The following is a 12,312-nucleotide window of genomic DNA, read 5'->3' on the forward strand; positions in this document are numbered from 1 at the left end:
TCGTAACTAAGAGGGTCCTGGTCACACTTCATGGGTCGTCTCTAGTGTTGTACCTAAGAGGGTCCTGGTCACACTTCATGGGTTGTCTCTTGTGTTGTACCTAAGAGGATCCTGGTCACACTTCATGGGTCGTCTCTAGTGTCATACCTAAGAGGGTCCTGGTCACACTTCATGGGTCGTCTCTAGTGTTGTAACTAAGAGGGTCCTGGTCACACTTCATGGGTCGTCTCTAGTGTTGTACCTAAGAGGGTCCTGGTCAGTAGTTGTCATAGTGCTGATCTGACTGATGTAGGTTTTCTGATCTTATCTCTAGTCCACATACTGTTCTGTTCTGTAATTATTCCCTCTTATCGATCTATTCTAGATTACTCCCTGTCTGCTGTGAAAGGCGGAGCTATTGATATTTACATTGATGAGGACAGTATATGCTGAAAGTTAAGAAATATACTTTTAAATATACTTTTGACAACCTGATATGCGTAAGATAACTAAGAGAGAGACCTAGAGACAGAGGTGTTGTAGTTAATGTAGGTGTGAATATACGTGGTCAGAGAGACTAGGTGAGCCCAGGAGGTTTTCCAGACCCTCTGATTGACTGGCCCTTTAAGAACAGAGAAGCAGTCAGCCAGCTGTGTGTTTCCAGTCTGTGTACATAGTGAACATGACCCTTATGGCCTGGACAGCCCTGATGTTACGGTGTGTCACGTCTGTTGTTGTGATGACTCAGGGTTAAATAGTCTGACGGACACCTTCACACGCACAGAGATGACAGGAAACAGAGTTAGAGTCCTCTGTCTCAGGAAGAGGACCACATCGTTATGACTCCAGTTATTACAGAGATGACAGGAAACAGAGTTATGCCGACGTTAAACAACACACCGGCCATGCCGTCGTAAAACAACACACCGGCCATGCCGTAGTAAAACAACACACCGGCCATGCCGTCGTAAAACAACACACCGGCCATGCCGTAGTAAAACAACACACCGGCCATGCCGTAGTAAAACAACACACCGGCCATGCCGTAGTAAAACAACACACCGGCCATGCCGTAGTAAAACAACACACCGGCCATGCCGTAGTAAAACAACACACCGGCCATGCCGTAGTAAAACAACACACCGGCCACGCCGTAGTAAAACAACACACCGGCCACGCCGTAGTAAAACAACACACCGGCCACGCCGTAGTAAAACAACACACCGGCCACGCCGTCGTTAAACAACACACCGGGCCATGCCGTAGTAAAACAACACACCGGGCCACGCCGTAGTAAAACAACACACCGGCCACGCCGTAGTAAAACAACACACCGGCCACGCCGTAGTAAAACAACACACCGGCCACGCTGTAGTAAAACAACACACCGGCCATGCCGTAGTAAAACAACACACCGGCCACGCCGTAGTAAAACAACACACCGGCCACGCCGTAGTAAAACAACACACCGGCCACGCCGTAGTAAAACAACACACCGGCCACGCCGTAGTAAAACAACACACCGGCCACGCCGTAGTAAAACAACACACCGGCCACGCCGTAGTAAAACAACACACCGGCCACGCCGTAGTAAAACAACACACCGGCCACGCCGTTGTAAAACAACACACCGGCCACGCCGTAGTAAAACAACACACCGGCCACGCCGTAGTAAAACAACACACCGGCCACGCCGTAGTAAAACAACACACCGGCCACGCCGTAGTAAAACAACACACCGGCCACGCCGTAGTAAAACAACACACCGGCCACGCCGTAGTAAAACAACACACCGGCCACGCCGTAGTAAAACAACACACCGGCCACGCCGTAGTAAAACAACACACCGGCCACGCCGTAGTAAAACAACACACCGGCCACGCCGTAGTAAAACAACACACCGGCCACGCCGTTGTAAAACAACACACCGGCCACGCCGTAGTAAAACAACACACCGGCCACGCCGTAGTAAAACAACACACCGGCCACGCCGTAGTAAAACAACACACCGGCCACGCCGTAGTAAAACAACACACCGGCCACGCCGTAGTAAAACAACACACCGGCCACGCCGTAGTAAAACAACACACCGGCCACGCCGTAGTAAAACAACACACCGGCCACGCCGTAGTAAAACAACACACCGGCCACGCCGTAGTAAAACAACACACCGGCCACGCCGTAGTAAAACAACACACCGGCCACGCCGTAGTAAAACAACACACCGGCCACGCCGTAGTAAAACAACACACCGGCCACGCCGTAGTAAAACAACACACCGGCCACGCCGTAGTAAAACAACACACCGGCCACGCCGTAGTAAAACAACACACCGGCCACGCCGTAGTAAAACAACACACCGGCCACGCCGTAGTAAAACAACACACCGGCCACGCCGTAGTAAAACAACACACCGGCCACGCCGTAGTAAAACAACACACCGGCCACGCCGTAGTAAAACAACACACCGGCCACGCCGTAGTAAAACAACACACCGGCCACGCCGTAGTAAAACAACACACCGGCCGCGCCGTAGTAAAACAACACACCGGCCGCGCCGTAGTAAAACAACACACCGGCCGCGCCGTAGTAAAACAACACACCGGCCGCGCCGTAGTAAAACAACACACCGGCCGCGCCGTAGTAAAACAACACACCGGCCGCGCCGTAGTAAAACAACACACCGGCCGCGCCGTAGTAAAACAACACACCGGCCGTGCCGTAGTAAGACAACACACCGGCCGTGCCGTAGTAAGACAACACACCGGCCGTGCCGTAGTAAGACAACACACCGGCCGTGCCGTAGTAAGACAACACACCGGCCGTGCCGTAGTAAGACAACACACCGGCCGTGCCGTAGTAAGACAACACACCGGCCGTGCCGTAGTAAGACAACACACCGGCCACGCCGTAGTAAAACAACACACCGGCCACGCCGTAGTAAAACAACACACCGGCCGTGCCGTAGTAAAACAACACACCGGCCGTGCCGTAGTAAAACAACACACCGGCCGTGCCGTAGTAAGACAACACACCGGCCGTGCCGTAGTAAAACAACACACCGGCCACGCCGTAGTAAAACAACACACCGGCCACGCCGTAGTAAAACAACACACCGGCCACGCCGTAGTAAAACAACACACCGGCCATGCCTATCGTTAACTTCTAGTTCCTCCCAATCCCGGATCCGGGAGCACCCCCCACAGTAAAAAAGCTGACTAGCATAGCCTAGCATAGCGTCACAAGTAAATACAAGCATCTAAATATCATTAAATCACAAGTCCAAGACACCAGATGAAAGATACAGATCTTGTGAATCCAGCCATCATTTCTGATTTTTAAAATGTTTTACAGGGAAGACACAATATGTAAATCTATTAGCTAACCACGTTAGCAAAAGACACCACTTTTTTTACTCCACCAGTTTTTTACTCATTTACATTTACATTTAAGTCATTTAGCAGACGCTCTTATCCAGAGCGACTTACAAATTGGTGCATTCACCTTATGATATCCAGTGGAACAACCACTTTACAATAGTGCATCTAACTCTTTTAAGGGGGGGGGGGGTTAGAAGGATTACTTTATCCTATCCTAGGTATTCCTTAAAGAGGTGGGGTTTCAGGTGTCTCCGGAAGGTGGTGATTGACTCCGCTGACCTGGCGTCGTGAGGGAGTTTACTCCATCAGTAGCTATCACTAATTCGACTAAATAAAGATATATATAGCCACTAACCAAGAAACAACTTCATAAGATGACAGTCTGATAACATATTTATGGTATAGGATATGTTTTTTTAGAAAAATGTGCATATTTCAGGTATAAATCACATTTCTACATTGCAGCTGCAATCTGAAATAGCGTTGGAAGCAGCCGGAATAATTACAGAGACCGACGTCAATTACCAAAATACTCATCCTAAAACATTTCTGAAAAATACACAGCCTACAGCAATCGAAAGACACAGATCTTGTGAATCGAGACAATATTTCAGATTTTCTAAGTGTTTTACAGCGAAAACACAATATATCGTTATATTAGCATACCACATGAGCTAACATCACACCAGCATTAAATCAAGGCAAAAGGGGCGATAACGTTATCGCCACCAAAATATATTAATTTTTTCACTAACCTTCTCAGAATTCTTCAGATGACAGTCCTGTAACATCATATTACACAATGCATATAGAGTTTGTTCGAAAATGTGCATATTTAGCATCACAAATCGTGGTTATGCTATGTAATCAGTCAAAACATGGCATGCATTCTATCCGGCGCCATCTTGGAAGGGCACCTAAGTTTACGATTATTTATCGATTAGATTGACTAAAAAAATACAGGTTGGACAGCTAATGAAAGATGCATTGGTTATTAATGCAACCGCTGATTTAGATTTTTAAAATGTACGTTACTAGACATACATTGTGAGTTACAGCCAGACTAGTGCCGCAAAAAATGGCTGACAACTGCGTTTACATTTTTCCACATAAATACGGAATAAAATTATAAATAACTCTTACTTTTGGACGAGCTTCCATCAGTATCTTGGGCAATGTGTCCTTTGTCCAAAAGAATCGTTGCTTTGTTGTAAAACGACCTCCTCAACTTCAGAACTAGCAGCTAACGATAGCTACACGGCACACACATGCCCAAATCCTCAAACGCAATACTAAGGAAATTCAGAAAAATAGCAATATACTCGCATAAACTGATATAAATCGGTTTCAAATAACTTCGTTATGATGTTTCTAACACCTGTATCGAATTAAATCACAGACGGATATATCTTTGATCAATAACGAGAGCTTTTGAGCATGCGATTCTGATGTCCTCCCTTGCGTCCTGGCGAGCGTCGAAAAGAAGGGACATCTCACTCCATTCCGTTTTATAAACTCTGAGAAACACGTAGAGAGACCATTCCACTTCTCATTGGTTACTGACATCCAGGGGAAGGCGGGTGCAGTTCATGTCAAGCCATAGGGCACACACAGAGTTTTAAACTGATCCGAAATCAGAGACTATTTTTCAGAGCTTCGCATGTCCTGTCATGAGTTTCGCTGTAGAAAGAGTTCTGGTTCACCCACAGACATAATTCAAACGGTTTTAGAAACTAGAGATTGTTTTCTATCCAATAGTAATAATAATATGCATATTGTACGAGCAAGAATTGAGTACGAGGCAGTTTAATTTGGAAATGTAAAAAAAGAAATATTGCTAACAGCTCCCCCTATTGACAAAAGGTTTTAAACAACACACCGGCCATGCTGTCGTAAAGCTGAAAATACCGTTTGAACGTTTGCTTAACCTCCAAATGAGGTTCCTTGTCACATAACAAAATAAACGTTGAATATTAAAATGAATATTAAGGTAAGATTAGAAGGTTATTTTGCAGTAGTTGTCCTATAGACACAAAGCTTGTGATCAGAGTTATACAGAAGACTTCAGAAGATGTACTTCTAGTCCTGGTTTGGTCTACTGAGTGTACAGACATCACCACTTACCACCTGTCTCCTAAATACGTCAAGTGGAATGTTTTTATGCTATAGAAAGGTCTCTTCTTTAATCACACACGTTCTGCCTAGTGCATAAACTATGGAGGCTAGAGATGGCCTCTGTCTTCAATAAACCTTCTGAGTATGTTAAACTGCAATAACAGGTTTACAGTTCTCCCCTCCTGATTTAACTTCATATTACACTGTTCCACAGGTGTGTGTGAGTGTGGTGTGTGTGTGTGTGTGTGTGTGTGTGTGTGTGTGTGTGTGTGTGTGTGTGTGTGTGTGTGTATGTATATATAAAGAGGAGAGCGTGCTGCCTCTTGGACACTACTTGATGAGACTCTAATTGGTGCAGAGTGATTAAATATCACATGCTTCTTACTAATTGCATCTATTTAAAGCAGCCACCAACAGGCGTTTCCTCTAACTAAATGTTCGACAGGAAAACAACACGAACACAGAGAGAAGAAGAGAGGATTGTATTATATACGATGTAGTTCAGAGGACAGGAAAACAATACGAACACAGAGAGAAGAGGGGATTGTATTATATATGATGTAGTTCAGAGGACAGGAAAACAATACGAACACAGAGAGAAGAAGAGAGGATTGTATTATTTATGATATAGTTCAGAGGACAGGAAAACAATACGAACACAGAGAGAAGAAGAGAGGATTGTATTATATATGATGTAGTTCAGAGGACAGGAAAACAATACGAACACAGAGAGAAGAAGAGAGGATTGTATTATATATGATGTAGTTCAGAGGACAGGAAAACAATACGAACACAGAGAGAAGTAGAGAGGATTGTATTATATATGATGTAGTTCAGAGGACAGGAAAACAATACGAACACAGAGAGAAGAAGAGAGGATTGTATTATATATGATGTAGTTCAGAGGACAGGAAAACAATACGAACACAGAGAGAAGAAGAGAGGATTGTATTATATATGATTTAGTTCAGAGGACAGGAAAACAATACGAACACAGAGAGAAGAAGAGAGGATTGTATTATATATGATGTAGTTCAGAGGACAGGAAAACAATACGAACACAGAGAGAAGAAGAGAGGATTGTATTATATATGATGTAGTTCAGAGGACAGGAAAACAATACGAACACAGAGAGAAGAAGAGAGGATTGTATTATATATGATGTAGTTCAGAGGACAGGGAAACAATACGAACACAGAGAGAAGTAGAGAGGATTGTATTTTATAAGATGTAGGTATTTTTTGATCCTGGTCTCTACTGGCTTCATTTGAGCAAAATGACTGAAGCCCTTTAAACCCCTCCCCCTTTTCTTTCTGCAGTAATAACATTGTCTGAGCACTGACGTGGTAGTCATAGTTACATAACATTCCTAATCAAATGATTTCATCTCATCTTGACCACATTTATTGAACTGGACCAATTAAAATAAAAGATATCAGGCACAAATTAACATAAATAATTATGTGAATGGACATTATGTTAAATGCAAAACATTTCTTCTTCTTATCCCTATTATTATTGCCAGCACAGCCATATATAACAGCCATATATATCAGCTCAGTATTTATCACAGCCATATATATCAGCTCAGTATTTATCACAGCCATATATATCAGCTCAGTATTTATAACAGCCATATATATCAGCCATATATAACAGCCATATATATCAGCTCAGTATTTATAACAGCCATATATATCAGCTCAGTATTTATCACAGCCATATATATCAGCTCAGTATTTATCACAGCCATATATATCAGCCATATATATCAGCTCAGTATTTATAACAGCCATATATATCAGCTCAGTATGTATCACAGCCATATATATCAGCCATATATATCAGCTCAGTATTTATCACAGCCATATATATCAGCCATATATATCAGCCATATATATCAGCTCAGTATTTATCACAGCCATATATATCAGCTCAGTATTTATCACAGCCATATATATCAGCTCAGTATTTATCACAGACATATATATCAGCTCAGTATTTATCACAGCCATATATATCATCTCAGTATTTATCACAGCCATATATATCAGCTCAGTATTTGTCACAGCCATATATATCAGCTCAGTATTTATCACAGCCATATATATCAGCTCAGTATTTATCACAGCCATATATATCAGCTCAGTATTTATAACAGCCATATATATCAGCTCAGTATTTATCACAGCCATATATATCAGCCATATATATCAGCTCAGTATTTATCACAGCCATATATATCAGCCATATATATCAGCTCAGTATATATATCAGCCATATATATCAGCTCAGTATTTATCACAGCCATATATATCAGCTCAGTATTTATCACAGCCATATATAACAGCCATATATATCAGCTCAGTATTTATCACAGCCATATATAACAGCCATATATATCAGCTCAGTATTTATCACAGCCATATATATCAGCCATATATATCAGCTCAGTATTTATCACAGCCATATATATCAGCTCAGTATTTATCACAGCCATATATATGAGCTCAGTATTTATCACAGCCATATATATCAGCCATATATATCAGCTCAGTATTTATCACAGCCATATATATCAGCCATATATATCAGCTCAGTATTTATCACAGCCATATATATCAGCTCAGTATTTATCACAGCCATATATATGAGCTCAGTATTTATCACAGCCATATATATCAGCTCAGTATTTATCACAGCCATATATATCAGCTCAGTATTTATCACGGCCATATATATCAGCTCAGTATTTATCACAGCCATATATATCAGCCATATATATCAGCTCAGTATTTATAACAGCCATATATATCAGCTCAGTATTTATCACAGCCATATATATGAGCTCAGTATTTATCACAGCCATATATATCAGCTCAGTATTTATCACATACATATATATCAGCCATATATATCAGCTCAGTATTTATCACAGCCATATATATCAGCTCAGTATTTATCACAGCCATATATATCAGCCATATATATCAGCTCGGTATTTATAACAGCCATATATATCAGCTCAGTATTTATCACAGCCATATATATCAGCTCAGTATTTATCACAGCCATATATATCAGCCATATATATCAGCTCAGTATTTATAACAGCCATATATATCAGCCATATATATCAGCTCAGTATTTATCACAGCCATATATATCAGCTCAGTATTTATAACAGCCGTATATATCAGCCATATATATCAGCTCAGTATTTATAACAGCCATATATATCAGCTCAGTATTTATCACAGCCATATATATCAGCCATATATATCAGCTCAGTATTTATAACAGCCATATATATCAGCCATATACAGTGGGGAGAACAAGTATTTGATACACTGCCGATTTTGCAGATTTTCCTACTTACAAAGCATGTAGAGGTCTGTAATTTTTATCATAGGTACACTTCAACTGTGAGAGACGGAATCTAAAACAAAAATCCCGAAAATCACATTGTATGATTTTTAAGTAATTAATTAGCATTTTATTGCATGACATAAGTATTTGATACATCAGAAAAGCAGAACTTAATATTTGGTACAGAATCCTTTGTTTGCAATTACAGAGATCATACGTTTCCTGTAGTTCTTGACCAGGTTTGCACACACTGCAGCAGGGATTTTGGCCCACTCCTCCATACAGACCTTCTCCAGATCCTTCAGGTTTCGGGGCTGTCGCTGGGCAATACGGACTTTCAGCTCCCTCCAAAGATTTTCTATTGGGTTCAGGTCTGGAGACTGGCTAGGCCACTCCAGGACCTTGAGATACTTCTTACGGAGCCACTCCTTAGTTGCCCTGGCTATGTGTTTCGGGTCGTTGTCATGCTGGAAGACCCAGCCACGACCCATCATCAATGCTCTTACTGAGGGAAGGAGGTTGTTGGCTAAGATCTCGCAATACATGGCCCCATCCATCCTCCCCTCAATACGGTGCAGTCGTCCTGTCCCCTTTGCAGAAAAGCATCCCCAAAGAATGATGTTTCCACCTCCATGCTTCACGGTTGGGATGGTGTTCTTGGGGTTGTACTCATCCTTCTTCTTCCTCCAAACACGGCGAGTGGAGTTTAGACCAAAAAGCTCTATTTTTGAATCATCAGACCACATGACCTTCTCCCATTCCTCCTCTGGATCATCCAGATGGTCATTGGCAAACTTCAGACGGGCCTGGACATGCGCCTGCTTGAGCAGGGGGACCTTGTGTGCGCTGCAGGATTTTAATCCATGACGGCGTAGTGTGTTACTAATGGTTTTCTTTGAGACTGTGGTCCCAGCTCTCTTCAGGTCATTGACCAGGTCCTGCCGTGTAGTTCTGGGCTGATCCCTCACCTTCCTCATGATCATTGATGCCCCACGAGGTGAGATCTTGCATGGAGCCCCAGACCGAGGGTGATTGACCATCATCTTGAACTTCTTCTATTTTCTAATAATTGCACCAACAGTTGTTGCCTTCTCACCAAGCTGCTTGCCTATTGTTCTGTAGCCCATCCCAGCCTTGTACAGGTCTACAATTTATCCCTGATGTCCTTACACAGCTCTCTGGTCTTGGCCATTGTGGAGAGGTTGGAGTCTGTTTGATTGAGTGTGTGGACAGGTGTCTTTTATACAGGTAACGAGTTCAAACAGGTGCAGTTAATACAGGTAATGAGTGGAGAACAGGAGGGCTTCTTAAAGAAAAACTAACAGGTCTGTGAGAGGCGGAATTCTTACTGGTTGGTAGGTGATCAAATACTTATGTCATGCAATAAAATGCAAATTAATTACTTAAAAATCATACAATGTGATTTTCTGGATTTTTGTTTTAGATTCCGTCTCTCACAGTTGAAGTGTACCTATGATAAAAATTACAGACCTCTACATGCTTTGTAAGTAGGAAAACCTGCAAAATCGGCAGTGTATCAAATACTTGTTCTCCCCACTGTATATCAGCTCAGTATTTATAACAGCCATATATATCAGCTCAGTATTTATAACAGCCGTATATATCAGCCATATATATCAGCTCAGTATTTATAACAGCCATATATATCAGCTCAGTATTTATCACAGCCATATATATCAGCCATATATATCAGCTCAGTATTTATAACAGCCGTATATATCAGCCATATATATCAGCTCAGTATTTATAACAGCCATATATATCAGCTCAGTATTTATCACAGCCATATATATCAGCTCAGTATTTATCACAGCCATATATATCAGCTCAGTATTTATCACAGCCATATATATCAGCTCAGTATTTATCACAGCCATATATATCAGCTCAGTATTTATCACAGCCATATATATCAGCTCAGTATTTATCACAGCCATATATATCAGCTCAGTATTTATCACAGCCATATATATCAGCTCAGTATTTATCACAGCCATATATATCAGCTCAGTATTTATCACAGCCATATATATCAGCTCAGTATTTATCACAGCCATATATATCAGCTCAGTATTTATCACAGCCATATATATCAGCTCAGTATTTATCACAGCCATATATATCAGCTCAGTATTTATCACAGCCATATATATCAGCTCAGTATTTATCACAGCCATATATATCAGCTCAGTATTTATCACAGCCATATATATCAGCTCAGTATTTATCACAGCCATATATAACAGCTCAGTATTTATCACAGCCATATATAACAGCCATATATATCAGCTCAGTATTTATCACAGCCATATATATCAGCGGAAGTTTTCATACACTTATATTGGAGTCATTAAAACTTATTTTTCAACCACTACACAAATTGGACACAAAATGGACAATGGCCCCAAGCATACTTTAAATTTTGTGGCAAAATGGCTTAAGGACAACAAAGTTAAGGTTTTTGATTGGCCATCACAAAGCCCTGACCTCAATCCTATAGAAAATTGGTGGGCAGAACTGAAAAAGCGTGTACGAGCAAGGAGGCCTACAAACCTGACTCAGTTACACCAGCTCTGTCAGGAGGAATGGGCCAACATTCACCCAACTTATTGTGGGAAGCTTGTGGACGGCTACCCGACACGCTTGACCCAAGTTAAACAATTTAAAGGCAATGCTACCAAATACTAATTGAGTGTATGTTAACGTCTGACCCACTGGGAATGTGATGAAAGAAATAAAAGCTGAAATAAATCATTCTCTCTACTATTATTCTGACATTTCACATTCTTAAAATAAAGTGGTGATCCTAACTGACCTAAGACAGGGAATTTTTACTAGGATTAAATGTCAGGAATTGTGAAAAACTGAGAGTTTAAATGTATTTGGCGAAGGTGTATGTAAACGTCCACCTTCACCTGTTACATACAGTACAAGGACACACCAACTCATTCAAGGTTTTTTCTTTATTTTTCACTATTTTCATTTACTGATCCTTTTAAGTAAAACTAAAATGTATTATATTTCTGTAACTGTACCAAAGCATGAATGTGCTGACCATTGAACCACTTCTCAGTGATGCTTCATTTCTGCAGCTTAGTCTCATTGAGATCAAATCTAGTTTTAATGACTGACCTTTTCCACGTCGAGTTCCCCATTCAGGGTAGCCAGCCTGGTGTATTACAAAGCTTCGGCCGGATAGAGAAAAAAAACTGTCCAGGCACATCCTGTGCCAACTCCATCTCCCCCGGAGAGACCCTCAATGAATTACAGAAATGACATCTCTCTGATAAATGCCAAGCTCTTTCTAAGGAGGCCAGCGTCAGAGAGGCTCAGCCCCCCGGAGGAGCAGTGATTAAGGGGGCAGGAGAGGCTGCCAAGACGCTGACTGGAACACAGAGGACCAGGGCTGCTGGCGGTGGCTGGAACAACAGCCTTGTCACACAACACG

Source organism: Salvelinus alpinus, chromosome 4 (genome assembly GCF_045679555.1).
Source record: "Salvelinus alpinus chromosome 4, SLU_Salpinus.1, whole genome shotgun sequence".
NCBI classification, from domain to species: Eukaryota; Metazoa; Chordata; class Actinopteri; order Salmoniformes; family Salmonidae; genus Salvelinus; species Salvelinus alpinus.